The 11,788-nt window shown below is 42.2% G+C and overlaps 1 pseudogene; it reads left to right on the plus strand.

Annotated features, from left to right (window-relative positions):
- Window positions 1–7,130: 7,130 nt before the first annotated feature.
- LOC115189676 (major histocompatibility complex class I-related gene protein-like) lies at window positions 7,131–8,283 on the plus strand (annotated as a pseudogene).
- Window positions 8,284–11,788: the final 3,505 nt, after the last annotated feature.

The raw sequence follows: 11,788 nt of genomic DNA on the forward strand, positions 1-11,788 counted from the left end.
TGGATGAGTTAAAGGGGTTTAATGGCACAGGCAGGAGCCCAGCCAACAGCGAGTTGCAGTAATCCAGACGGGAGATGACAAGTGCCTGGACTAGGACCTGCGCCGCTTCCTGTGTGCGGCAGGGTCGTACTCTGCGAATGTTGTTAGAGCATGAACCTACAGGATCGGGTCACCACCTTGATTGTTAGTGGAGAACGGACAGGGTGTTGTCCAGGGTCACGCCAAGGTTCTTAGCACTCTGGGAGGAGGACACAAGGGAGTTGTCAACCGTGATGGTGAGATCATGGAACGGGCAGTCCTTCCCCGGGAGGAAGAGCAGCTCCGTCTTGCCGAGGTTCAGCTTGAGGTGGTGAGCCGTCATCCACACTGATATGTCTGCCAGACATGCAGAGATGCGATTCGCCACCTGGTTATCAGAAGGGGGAAAGGAGAAGATTAATTGTGTGTCGTCTGCGTAGCAATGATAGGAGAGACCATGTGAGGATATGACCGAGCCAAGTGACTTGGTGTATAGTGAGAATAGGAGAGGGCCTAGAACAGAGCCCTGGGGGACACCAGTGGTGAGAGCACGTGGTGCGGAGACAGATTCTCGCCACGCCACCTGGTAGGAGCGACCTGTCAGGTAGGACGCAATCCAAGCGTGGGCCGCGCCGGAGATGCCCAGCTCGGAGAGGGTGGAGAGGAGGATCTGATGGTTCACAGTATCAAAGGCAGCAGATAGGTCTAGAGGATGAGAGCAGAGGAGAGAGAGTTAGCTTTAGCAGTGCGGAGAGCCTCCGTGACACAGAGAAGAGCAGTCTCAGTTGAATGCCCAGTCTTGAAACCTGACTGATTAGGATCAAGAAGGTCATTCTGAGAGAGATAGCAGGAGAGCTGGCCAAGGGACGGCACGTTCAAGAGTTTTGGAAGAGAAGAAAGAAAGAAGGGATACTGGTCTGTAGTTGTTGATATCGGAGGGATCGAGTGTAGGTTTTTTCAGAAGGGGTGCAAACTCTCGCTCTCTGAAGACGGAAGGGACGTAGCCAGCGGTCCAGGATGAGTTGATGAGCGAGGTGAGGTAGGGGAGAAAGGTCTCCGGAAATGTGTCTGGAGAAGAGAGGAGGGGATGATAGGGTCAAGTGGGCAGGTTGTGGGGGGGCCGGTCCGGCCGTCACGAGACGCAAGATTTCATCTGGAGAGAGTGGGGAGAAAGAGGTCAAAGCACAGGGTAGGGCAGTGTGAGCAGGACCAGCGGTGTCATTTCGGATCGGATGTCATCAGCCTTCTTTTCGAAATGGTTGACAAGTCATCCGCAGAGAGGAGAGGCGGGGGGGGGGGGGGGGGGTGAGGAGGATTCAGGAGGGAGGAGAAGGTTGCAAAGAGCTTCCTAGGGTTAGAGGCAGATGCCTTGGAATTAGAGTGGTAGAAAGTGGCTTAGCAGCAGAGACAGAAGAGGAAAATGTAGAGAGGAGGGCGTGAAGATTGCCAGGTCCGCAGGGAGGCGAGTTTTTCTCCATTCCGCTCCGGCTGCCCGGAGCGAGCGGAACCTCTCATACACAATAAGTGGTGGATTTTTAATTCAGCCGGCAAACTGGGTCCGATGATAAAATATTGCCAGTGTTTCTTGACCACACCTCCCACTGTTCGCGAATTCAAGTATATGTGGTTGTGACCATTCCGGAGTGTTACTTTAGCTTTAGCCGGTCTTTTTTGTAACAATTCATCTCGTGTTTTTTCCTAATGCCACAATGCTTCATCCACACATTGTGGCGAATAGCCTCTTCTTAGAAACCTAATGCGCGTCTCCGCTGCTTTTCTAGATACTCATCTTGTAGGGTTAATTTTTCGGTTTTATGCTTCTGCAGATATTGAATGTGCACTATAATTATGGTTTATAATATATCAGAACTTAACAGGACAGCATAATGGGTAGACAAAGAGAACATGTGTAACAAGGTGTAGGCAGCTGACTTAGTGATAGGAGGTTTGTGGAACCCATCACAAGGGAGCATGTGAGGAACAGATAGAGTGTGAGAAACAACTGTATAAGTAAATACACTGAAATTGAGTGGTTGCTGACTCTTGAGTATACACTAAGAAGATAAGATCCAACGCCTGGCAACATGTGATGCGCCAGGAGGCTTGGACCAGCCTGTGCGCCTGCGATAGGCTGAGTAAGTCTAAACCACGCTCAGACTCTACTCGATAGGCCTGCTCTGAGCGGGAACTATCTCTGTCAGAGTATTAAGAAGGACTTTGTGCTAAAAAGTGAGTTCTCTGTATACGCTGCGAGGTGGTGCAGTAGCCCGGTATACGAACATCATATTTACCATTTGTACTATCATTCTATTTACTAAGATGAATTAATAATCACTGCAAACTAAGTTGCATGGTTTGTTTATATCCTAATCCAAGATTTGATTGACGCAACCCAACAATCTGTGGAGTAGCATATACGGCGCAGTCTGAAAAATTGGCCTCTTGGAAGTCCTCTTTTTTAATGGCTCAGGATGGAAGCTGTCCCCCCTGTAATAGAGTATTTCTGTCCGTTTCTTTTCTATACAGAGTTTGTAACAGGGTTCCATTTGATTTCTCAATCCACATATCGAGTAATGAACGCGTTGAGTGTCACTTTCAATAGTGAATTTGAGATTGGGATCCATGTCATTGAGTAGTGCCATAAAATCTGACAGCTCGTGTTCAGTTCTTCCCATTATGCAAAAAATGTCGTCATAATCGATACACTTCAGGATTTTATTCAAAAATGGGTATTCATTTTTATTATTGACAAAACGTTCTTCAAATAGACCCACATAAAGGTTAGCATAGCTCGGAGCGAATGTGGAGCCATCGATGTTCCTTCGTTTGGAGGTAGTAGTCATCATCAAACCTAAATTAGTTATACTTCAAAACATATTCTCGCAGCTCTAGAATAAAGTTTGTTGGTGGATATTCATAGTATCTCTGTCTCCCAAATAGTGTGGGAATGCTGGTATATAGACTCTCGACATCTAATGTGACCAGAATACAGTCTTCTGTTAAACCCGCTTATTGGTGAGATCTTGTTTATGAAGTCTATAGAGTCTTTTACATAAGATGCAATGCTTGCACATGAGTTTTAATAAAAGAGTCTACAAAGTTTGACAATGGCTCTAGCATTGAGCCTATTCCTGCACCACTGGTCTGCCTGGATAATTGCCTTGTTGTTGTTTTAGGTTTGTGTAATTTACGGTTAAAATGTACAGGCATGGACGTATGGCACATTTACAGCAAAGATATGTCATATTCAGGTTTTGAGATAGGTGGTGAATAGGGCTTTGCGTCCAGATTAGAAGCATATATCCCTTTGGAACACCTGTGTGGATCAACACTCAGTTTTCTATAGAAACGTTCATTACTGGAGTTGTCTCTGAATTCTTCTTTATATCTTCATAGTCTAAAACAACCACAGTACAAGATATACTGAACAGAAATAACCACCCACAAACCAAAGGAAAAACAGCTACCTAAGTATGGCTCCCCAATCAGCAACAACGATGTACAGCTGTCCCTGATGGAGAGCCATACCAGGCCAAAACAAAGAAATACAAACATAGAAAAAAGGACATAGAATGCCCACCCCAGTCACACCCTGGCCTAACCAAAATAGAGAATAAAACCCTCTCTATGGCCAGGGTGTGACACTGCCATTGCCATGACAACCACCCCCAAAATGTAAGGAACAATGACAGGAATTGAGCTTTGCATCTGTGTGATACTACTGAGGCTACATCATGAACGTGCAAATCTGATATGGGTCACATGTAAAACTGAGTGTGAACAGTCAGAAAAAAAAAGATTGGATATGGGGAAAAAAACAGAACGGGTTCTTCAGGTGGTTGTGTAAACATAGCCATCAAATAAAGGCTAGCTAAAGTGCAAAAATTCAGCATTTTGTCATGGCCCTCCATCAACCATGTGTCACTTCTAGGAAGATTTCAGCCCACTTAGTCCCAAAATGTCTCCCAATGTTTACCATCATTGTAAAGACTGAAGTTATTTTATTGCTTTGACAAAGTCAACTAGATACGAGGAGAACATCTAATGTGATGGACCATATGACTGGACAGATACTATATACACATCTACTGTGATGGACCATTGACTGGACAGATACTATATAACATCTAATGTGATGGACCATATGACTGGACAGATACTATATAAATCTAAGTGATGGACCATATGACTGGAAAGATACTATATAACATCTAATGTGATGGACCATATGACTGGACAGATACTATATAACACTAATGTGATGAACCATATGACTGGACAGATACTATATAACATCTATGTGATGGACCATATGACTGGACAGATACTATATAACATCTAATGTGATGGACCGTATGACTGGACAGATACTATATAACATCTAATGTGATGGACAGATACTATATAAATCTAATGTGATGGACCATATGACTGGACAGATACTATATAACATCTAATGTGATGGACCATATGACTGGAAGATACTATATAACATCTAATGTGATGGACCATATGACTGGACTGATACTATATAACATCTAATGTGATGGACCATGTGACTGGACAGATACTATATACCATCTAATGTGATGGACCATATGACTGGACAGATACTATATAACATCTAATGTGATGGACCATATGACTGGACAGGATACTATATAACATCTAATGTGATGGACCATATGACTGGACAGATACTATATAACATCTAATGTGATGGACCATATGACTGGACTGGTATTATGGAACATCTAATGTGATGGACCATATGACTGGACAAATACTATAGATCTGTGCACAAAAACATCTTTACATTTCATTATAATCAGGCACTGTGGATTAATTATGCATCACTCAGTTTATTAAACTCTTGTTAAATAATCCACCTTTGTATAAAGCACATTGTTCAAGAAAAGTGTCAAGTGAAATTATACTGCCAGATTATAATTAAGAAATTAGGCCCGAGGGTGTGTGGTATAGTGCCAATATACCACAGCGAAGGGCTGTTTTTAAATCACGACGCAACGCGGAGTGCCTGGATACAGCCCTAGTCGTGGTATATTGGTCATATACCACAAACCCCTGAGGTGCCTTATTACTATTATAAACTGGTTACCAACTTAATTAGAGCAAGTAAAATATATGTTCTGTCATACCTGTGGTATATGGTCTGATACCACAGCTGTCAGCCAATCAGCATTCAGGGCTCGAACCATCCAGTTTATAATGCATTTTACAGTACTTTTGCACAGATTTTAAATACAGTATTTTGCACCATAAAGATGTCAATCAGTAAATCAATAGGATGAAAATAAACATAAGTCACAGAGAGGGTTTAAACATGATCGTTTTTAGATGTCAGGTCCCAAACCACATAGTTATGGAACAGTATAGGAATATGATACTGCTTCTGGCAACAATACTTCAGAATGATAAACAAGGCTTCTGCTGCAGTCAGAGAAGAGTTTCCCTGAGATTGAAACGGTTTATATGTTTTATTTATTTAACTAGGCAAGTCAGTTAAGAACAAATTCTTATTTTCAATGACGGCCTAGGAACAGTGGGTTAACTGCCTTGTTCAGGGGCAGAACGACAGATTTTTTACCTTGTCAGCTCAGGGATTCAATCTTGCAACCTTTCAGTTACTAGTCCAATGCTCTAACCACTAGGCTACCTGCTGCCCCATCTTGTCTTGGATCTGCATGGGGTTGAAAAATCCTGATAACTTTCCCAAAGTTCCCAGGTTTTCCAGTAATCCAGGTTGGAAGATTTCCGGAATCAGGAGGGAATAGCTAGGAAAACCTGAGAATTAGTGGAATTTTGCAACCCTAACTTTGTTAGACTGTCTGTTTTCTACCACTCCACATCCTGATTAAATTACAATAAGGCACTACTTAGTTAGTTGTTGAAAAGTCTATTATTAAGTCCTAGGGTTGGAAAGTTATAGGAATAAACATAAGCAAGACCTACACATATACTGTATTTGGTTGTACTTTTTATATGAACAGCTGCTGTTTTTAATATGTGTATGGCAATATAATTCATACATCATTTATTGTCACCCTGCATTTTAGAACAAAAGATGGCTATGTAATATCCATCCAAAAGCACAAACAACCTAATCTAACTGGTTCAAAGTCCCCATTCCAAAGACACAAACAACCTAATCTAACTGGTTCAAAGTCCCCATTCAAAGCACAAACAACCTAACTAACTGGTTCAAAGTCCCCATTCAAAGCACAAACAACCTAAACTAACTGGTTCAAATTCCCCATTCCAAAGCACAAACAACCTAAACTAACTGGGTCAAGTCCCCATTCCAAGCACAATACTAATGGTGGTTAATTTTAACCAGCTGTATTGGAAACTGATCTTTTTCCACAAGTCTATTCAAGTCAAGAGTGGCCCCAAACCTTTCCTTCCTTTTCCTATTTCATTGATTTACCGGCCAATAGTCAGTCATTTTTTTTGGCAAAGTGGTCCACATTCTTACTTGGCCTCTTATTAGAAGTTTGTCTGGATTGGAAAGTGTTAGAAGGTGGCATTAAAAATTCCCATTCTGCACACACACTCTGAGGGTGACGTGGGGGAGGAGTGGGTGTGTGTGTATGTTTGTGTATGAGGAGAGCTGGACAGGCAAAACAGAGAGAGGGGCAGGATTAGCAGGCTAATGCCCGCGCAACACACACAACCACACACACACACACACATCACACACACGAACACTGGACAACATGCTGCACACTCTAGCACACATTTGAATCAAACACAGACAGACAGAACATGAACACAGGACATACACGCACACGTTCAGGTCCGAAGGATTTTTTGTAATTCATTTACAGTATCATCTGATTGGTGTTTGGTCTGTGTGCACAACATGCAACATGACTCACCTTCTCTTCCTCATTCTCCCCTCAGCTTAATTTTGTCTTAAATTTCCACCTCCCACTTGTTGATTCGTTCAACAGAATTTAAAGTACCGTACCTTGTTTGACAAGTGAAAAGAAAAGTCTGTCAGACACTTCAGAGCTAGAAACTGCTACGTGAGGATACTGGAAAAGTAGTGAACATTTCAAAAATCATGGGCAAACGTCTGTCCTTTATTTATTCATTCGTTTTACATCGTTGTCAACGCAGGTTAAGATGGACTATCTACTTTCTCTCTTACCTCATTTAATTATTTTTTTAATGTTATAAATATATAAAATATCCATATCTGTGTATATATCACTCCTCTCCCAGGTTCAGGATCACATTCTCTGTGGGCACTTGCAACATATATAAGAGGAGAGACGCCTTTCCCTGAGTTACGGTTGTGGTGATGTTTGGATGATGTTCAAGTGGCTTACTATGACTCCAACATGAAACACTTCATCTACAGGGGACATAACACCTCAGACAAAATACACGACGAAGCTCAGGAAGGAGCTTATTTACTTGGAAAGATTGTACCACCACATGAAAGCAGAGATCAGTTAACCTAAAGCACCACTTCAACCTCACAGAAGGTGTTCAAGCTCAGCAAAGAATGGTCTGGCTGTGAGATGTTGGACAATGGTGAAACCAGTCTGATCATGGTAAAGGACACTTTCAATGCCATTATACAGATCAAATGGTATATTACAACATGACACATTTTATATATGATGCTGGGAAACTACTACTAGGATGGGATGAGGCAAGCTATGAAAGCAGTACTGTTTGAGAATGTTCACCTTCCCATTTGCATCAGACACAGAAGACTCTCCTGAAGAGAGGAGAAGGAACGTTGTGAATGCGTAAAGTTCCTCCCAGACTCAGGTTGATAAAGAAAGAGGTTTCTGGAGGGTTTCAGGTGAGCTGCCTGGCGTTTGGTTTCTACCCCGCCACATCAACCTGACCCTGCTGAGAGACGCCAGCCAGTGGCAGAACCAGGAGCTGACAGGGGGGGAGGGTGCTGCCTAGTGGAGATGGGACCTACAGCTGAGGAAGAGTCTGGAGGGTCAGTACTGAGGAGCATAAAGAAGAGACACAACTACACCTGTACTGCCTCTCACCTCAGTCTGGACAACAAGCTGGATGTCAGTTGGGAGTCTGGGGCAGAGAGAGTTCACCTGTCCACCCTCTCAGTTCTACTGATGATGCTGCTGATTCTTATTCTATTGGTCATTTTCATTTGTCAAAAGGATGAGAAGTAACACCGCCTCCCAGTCTGAACTTGCCAACGTTGATGCAAAAGTGTCAGAGGAAATGAACCTGTCTTCAGTTTCTGAGACCTAATACACTGTTGGGTACACTAATGCAACTTTGTCAATTCAGCTCAATTCACAATGAAAATATGACTGCCAGAGCACTTATGAGGGCAGACAACATGTACGAATGATTCTGTTATTGTTGGGGATCTTCTCTTCCCCTCAACAAAGGACTGTAAAGGATCAATTTGGGGAGACTGTTGACAATAACAAATATCTGGGCATTATTAGTCCAGATCTGCATTCATATATTTTATATGCTGGTTTGGCATCCTGCTCATTAACAAAGATAATCTTTTAATATTTCTGTTATGTAATCTGTCATTTATAATCATGACTTCATTCATTTCACAATGTACTTTATATCTGCAGCCAGTGCAATGAAAAAGTCCTTTAGTGTTACTTTTCCCCAGTCAAATATTCAGGCCTATATTTCCCCTTCAAGGCTGGACCACAACATAGATCTTATTTTTCTATCTACTATTATGTTATGATGAACACTGAATGGTATATCAAAAGGCTGAAAAGCCAATGTCTCCATTCCACATTGTGAAATAAGTATCCTTCCATGTTACCTGCTTCCTAATGAGACTAACTAGGTTAGAACCAAGGTCTCCTGCACATCCTAAACCTGCTTGGTGCATTTGTCCATGTAAAATCCATAAACATAACTACATTTCATTACCGATGTAAAGGGTAGGTGCTCATAGATCACGTTCCAAAATGGCACCCTGTTCCCTACATAGTGCAGTGGAGGCCCTGGTCAAAAGTAGTGCCCTATATAGACTATAGGGTGCCATTTGGGATGTAGCTATAATCACTGGCTTTAGTCAATTAAGTTCCCCAGTTCTGCACACTCCAGTGTTTTCACATAAAACATCCTAAAGGAAGAAAAAGGCAGAATTGTATTTGTCTTGGAAACAGGTGCCTCATAATGTCATTTGTCAATCTGAATTAATCAGAGTTATTACTGCTTGAGAGCAGAGATTAATACAACACAAATACTGTATTTGCTTTCGGAAAACACACACACACACACACACACACACACACACACACACACACACACACACACCACACACACACACACACACACAAACAGGGCTGCTCTGATCCTATTTGGGGTTGTTTGGAGTTGTTTAGGGATCCTGTTTGGGGTTGTTTGGAGTTGTTTGGAGTTGTTTTGGGATCCTGTTTTGGGTTGTTTGGAGTTGTTTAGGGATCCTGTTTGGGGTTGTTTAAGGATCCTGTTTGGGGGTGTTTGGAGTTGTTTTGGGATCCTGTTTGGGGTTGTTTGGAGTTGTTTAGGGATCCTGTTTGGGGTTGTTTAGGGATCCTGTTTCGTGGTGTTTGGAGTTGTTTAGGGATCCTGTTTGTGGTTGTTTGGAGTTGTTTAGGGATCCTGTTTGGGGTTGTTTGGAGTTGTTTGGAGTTGTTTAGAGTTGTTTAGGGATCCTGTTTGGGGTTGTTTGGAGTTGTTTGGAGTTGTTTTGGGATCCTGTTTTGGGTTGTTTGGAGTTGTTTAGGGATCCTGTTTGGGGTTGTTTAGGGATCCTGTTTGGGGGTGTTTGGAGTTGTTTTGGGATCCTGTTTGGGGTTGTTTGGAGTTGTTTAGGGATCCTGTTTGGGGTTGTTTAGGGATCCTGTTTGGTGGTGTTTGGAGTTGTTTAGGAATCCTGTTGTGGTTGTTTGGAGTTGTTTAGGGATCCTGTTTGGGGTTGTTTGGAGTTGTTTGGAGTTGTTTAGAGTTGTTTAGGGATCCTGTTTGGGGTTGTTTACAGTTGTTTAGGGATCCTGTTTGGGGGGTGTTTGGAGTTGTTTAGGGATCCTGTTTGGGGTTGTTTAGGGATCCTGTTTGGGGTTGTTTGGAGTTGTTTAGGGATCCTGTTTCGTGGTGTTTGGAGTTGTTTAGGGATCCTGTTTGTGGTTGTTTGGAGTTGTTTAGGGATCCTGTTTGGGGTTGTTTGGAGTTGTTTAGGGATACTGTTTGGGTTTGTTTGGAGGATCCTGTTTGGGGTTGTTTGGAGTTGTTTGGAGTTGTTTAGGGATCCTGTTTGGGGTTGTTTGGAGTTGTTTAGGGATCCTGTTTGGGGTTGTTTGGAGTTGTTTGGAGATCCTGTTTGGAGTTGTTTTGCAGCCCTGTTCCACAATGTATTCATGCAAATAATTCAAATATTTTCTTTATTTTAACAAAAATACAAAATAAATATAACTGAATTCCACCATAATCCCTGAACTCCAATCATTATTGTCCGTGGTCAGTAAAATGTGTTATGTGCTACAGATCTTACAGTTTTTTATTTTATTTTTATTACAATCGCTAGGACTCATTTCTGAATACTTAGATCCCTTTTTTCAAAACTCTTCACACAGTGAACACAACAGCAGTCTATGTGGGCTAAACTGTGGATCATTTTTCATTGCTTTGGCACAAAATGCATTCAATGGACTACATCTTACAAATTTCATGAATTATTTTCTCACTCAGACACAACCACCACCAAAAACTCTATGTTCCTACAGGCCAATTTGCACATGTTTACATACTCTTTTCAAAACTGTTTAAACTGAAGCTCAAAACATAACATAACACAAAATTGAATAAGACATTTCTACAGCAATACCGAATTGAAAATTATTCCAAATCTAAAAAATTAAACACTATCCAAACAATTAGGACAACCCACAGCTGATTCCCATTGTAGCTGAACACCTACCCAGGTGTTAGTCTTTCAATTTCATTACTGTCACGACTTCTGCCGAAGTCGATGCCTCTCCTTGTTCGGGTGTGCTCCGCGGTCGACGTCACCGGTCTTCTAGCCATCATTGATCCATTTTCATTTTCCATTGGTTTTGTCTGGTCTCCCTACACACCTGTTTTCCAATCCCATTCCATTTACATGTTGTGTATTTAACCCTCTGTTCCCCTCATGTCCTAGTCAGAGATTGTTTGTTGTTAAGCTCGTGATTAAGGATTGGTGCGTGACAGGTTCTTGTACCCACGTTTATTTTATTATGTACTTTGGTTTGGAGTTCTTGTTTCACGTTATTAAACTACTCCATTTATACCAAGTTTGATTCTCCTGCGCCTGACTTCCCTGCCACCTACACACACGACATAACATTACCATCTATACAAAGGGGACAGTTTAGGAATAATGCTGTAATCTAAACATGGACCCAGACAGAGATAGAGAAGTGGCTGACAGAGGAAGAAGAGTGGCTGGGAGAGGGAGAGGAGTGCGTACGTGTGGTGGGAAGACGACTGAGAGGAATATCAAGAGCTGTAGTCTCAGATGAGATTAGGGCTGCTATAATTGATCATGTAATAAATCATGGTCTATCAATGAGAGAGGCTGGTCTGAGAGTGCAGCCAAATCTGCAACGCTCAACATCTATTGCAGAGCCAAGACAAATCTGCAACGCTCAACATCTATTGTGAGAAATGTCCGGCAAAACAACAGGTAAGATGTGCATTCTGCAAGGGCATCTGACTGAACTGCACATTACAGAAGTAAATTGAGCAAAGCCTC

The sequence above is a fragment of the Salmo trutta genome, unplaced genomic scaffold, assembly GCF_901001165.1.
Source record: "Salmo trutta unplaced genomic scaffold, fSalTru1.1, whole genome shotgun sequence".
Classification (NCBI taxonomy): Eukaryota; Metazoa; Chordata; class Actinopteri; order Salmoniformes; family Salmonidae; genus Salmo; species Salmo trutta.